Below are 3,308 nucleotides of genomic sequence, written 5' to 3' on the forward strand. Positions count from 1 at the left end.
TTGGTTGGAGCGCGTCCTCTCAACCACAAGGTTGCCGGTTCAATTCCCACAAGGGAGGGTGGGCTGTGCCCCCTGCAACTAGCAACGGCAACTGGACCTGGAGCTGAGCTGCGCCCTCCACAACTAAGATTGAAGGACAACAACTTGACTTGGAAAAAAGTCCTGGAAGTACACACTGTTCCCCAATAAAGTCCTGTTCTCCTTCCCCAATAAAATCTTTAAAAAAAAGACGCCCAACAGAGAACAAACCCTGTGCTCCCCACCAGCTGGGGAGACGGAGCGTCCACTGGCAGGACTGCCGAGAGAGCAGAAGCAGAATCATTTCTGAGGAAGAAGTGGAGGCAGCAGGTCAGCCGCTGGAAAGTCTGAGAACTGGTGACCAGCGACGGGTCTGCTCCGTGTGTCAGGGCCCAGCATCCCTGACCCCTGCCTGACTGGAGGCAGGAAGTAGGCGTGGACGCTGCCCTCCAGGACTCGGGGTCACTCCTCAAGAAGACAGAAACATGAGAGCCCACACACCCCTCCTGAGATCACCCTAAATCGCCCTTTCTTCTCAGCCCTCACTAGGTGTCAGCAGATGGAGGGGCAACTGGGGTCCCTGTCACATGTCACAACAAATGTAGTTGTCCCTTTGCATGCACAAATAACTCACTCCCACATTCCTTCTGTCACATGTTTGTGCCACATGGTCCGAACAGGCCAGGACCCCCATGGCTGGAGGGGTGGTTTTGGTCACAGTCACAGCAGCCATCTCAGTGGCTGGGCAAGTAGCACAGGTGCAAACTGAACCGGCTCAGTCAGCCACACCCCCATCCCCAGGCTCCCGTGGAGACCTCACCCCAACTACTGCCTGCTCCTGCCCAGCTGCGGGAGGGCATGCGTGGCATCACAGTGGGGAGCCTTGTCTCCTGACAGCCAGGCTGCTTGTGCCATGCCGCGCCCTGGCCCCGCCACCCTTGTCCTGGGCTGTGAGACCAGCCCTAACTCCGAATGGCCAGGGGCGCAGGGGTAAGTAGGGCGGGTTGGGCAGAGGACAGCGAGGTCCTGATGGCCGGCAGTTGGGGGCAGCTCCTCTGGGCTGTGTGACTCAGATGGAAACTTTTGCAACCCCAGCAATGGTGCCCACCCTGTAAAGCAGAAACATTCCCCTTGGGTGTGGAACAAGGAAGGAGGCAGCCTTCAGCACAGCCACCGTGAGCCGTGACCACCCATGAGCAGTTGTCCTTGCACCTTGTCATCAAGGCTCTCTGGCAGGTGCTGGCCCCACCCAGAGCCTGGTGGACTGTCCCGCCTGCTGCTTCTCTTGGCCATGGGCCGGCACTGTAGTGTGGCCCCTTGTCACAGCCCTTCTCCCTAGCCCGAGGGCAGCCCCCCCTTCCCCAGAGCTGGGTCCACACTGTGTCCTTGCCAGGTCCCTGACACACAGGGCATGGGCCAGCTCTCATGTTGATTACTTCTCTCAGCTCCTCTCCCAGACCCTCACAGGAGCTACGTGGAAAGTAAGCCAAGTGTCCCCTCTGAAGTCACAAGGCTGGTGAGTGGCGAGGTCCAGAGTTAAATTTGAACTCAGGTCTCAGTGTCATTTGCTCGGGGACAGGACCAGTGAGCATTGCGTGCCAGCTACAGAGACCATTTCCTTGCTTTCTACTTACACTTTTTCCTCAGGTGGATTTCTGTCGCTTTCAATCAAGTGTCCTGAGCACAAGCTGGAAAGAAAGTGCACCCAGTGGAGAGGTACAGGTGTCCTGGGAAGCCTTGCAGAAGCCCCACCTGGAGCACCTCAGCCCCAGCCAGACTGAACCTCAAGACTGAACCGGGAAGCCACCTGACAGGGAACAAACAGCCAGGGCCCCGGACCCCAGGCGTGCAGGGAGGCTGTGCCCTGCCAGGTGCTCGGCTGTCTGTATGTGCCATTGCCACGTGGCTGGGGAACACGTTTCCTCTCTCGGAGAAGTGTCTTGACCTGTGAAGTGGGAATGACACAGTGACCTTGTAGGTAGTGAGGATTCCTCTAGAGGATGGAACCTCAGAGGCCGTGCCATGCCCACCCATCCTGGAAACCTGCCCTTGAGTGGCCATTCTGCTGTTGGAGGCACAGAAATACCCTGGCCACCGAGCCCGTCCTGAGGAATCTCCCAGTCTGGCTGCATGAGATGAGGCACCATGATCGCCACAACAACAGAAAGAGTGGGTGACTCCCAAGCCCCAGTCTGGCTCCTGCCTGACCCAGAAGCATGTGCCTGGAAGTGACTTTCCACAGCAAGGGTGGCAGGGCGGGCCGGGTGTCCCTCACCCCTGACGGGATGGCCTAAGCCACGCAGGCACAGGGAGGTGTCCAGGCGGCTGTGCCATACCCAGGCAAGAAGGAGCAGGCCCGCGCTCGCGCTGCGTGAGTCACCTTGTGATGAGCCAGCAGGTGTGTGGGGAGGGCAAGAGGCCTGTACATTTGGACTGGGTCCCCACAGCCTCCCTCTCACGCAGTGATTCAGTGTCTCTGGGTGAAAGGAACAGCCTTCTGCAGAGGCAGGGTGGAAGACCCCATTCCCCTGTGGGCCTGCTGAGCCCACAGCTCTGAGAGCCGCAGGGGAGGGCAGGGCCCACCTGGCCACTCAACCCACACAGCTCACAAGTCCACGGGCATTGGGGGTGCTGGTGGCACCCTGTGGGCCGTTCCCTCGCGCGAGGTGAAACTCAGCGGCTCTGCACGCACTCTCTCTGTGGCAACCACTCTCCTCACCACCAGCAGTCTGACCAGCCCTCACTCCCTGCCTTCTGCCACCACAACAGCCCAGGCCAACAGACAGCCTTCACTTTTGTTCTTCCAGCCTCCAAAGAATCACGTGGAGGGGACCACAAACAGGCTGAAGCCCTCCCAACAGGCAAGCGTCTCCTTGCATCTCCATAGGGCTGCGAAGGGTGGGGTCGAGTCTCTTGGCGAGTTTCCGGTGTACAGCCCCTCACCATCCCCCACAAAAACATCAGGTGTAGATGGAGCCGAGGGGGAGGCGGCTGAGAAGGGCGTGGGGGGCGCGGAGCCGGTAAGGAGGTGCGGGCAGGAAGGGGGGCAGCGGGCAAAGGGAACTGAACGCTGCGGGCGCGGACCCGGGTGCGCGCTGCCAGGGTGCAGGAGCGCAGGGCCGCAGCCTGGGAGGGGAGGCCTGGAGGGAGCCCATTTCGGCGGGGGGAGGGGAGGCCCCTGATAGGTGCGCGGAAGGCGTGATGTCACGTCCGGCGGGGGAAGCCCTGCCTCAGCGCCCCCACCCCGCCCCGCCCCCACAGGTGGTGCCTCCGCCCCGGGCGCTGGGCGT

Source organism: Rhinolophus hipposideros, assembly GCF_964194185.1.
Source record: "Rhinolophus hipposideros genome assembly, chromosome: 6".
In the NCBI taxonomy this organism is placed as follows: Eukaryota; Metazoa; Chordata; class Mammalia; order Chiroptera; family Rhinolophidae; genus Rhinolophus; species Rhinolophus hipposideros.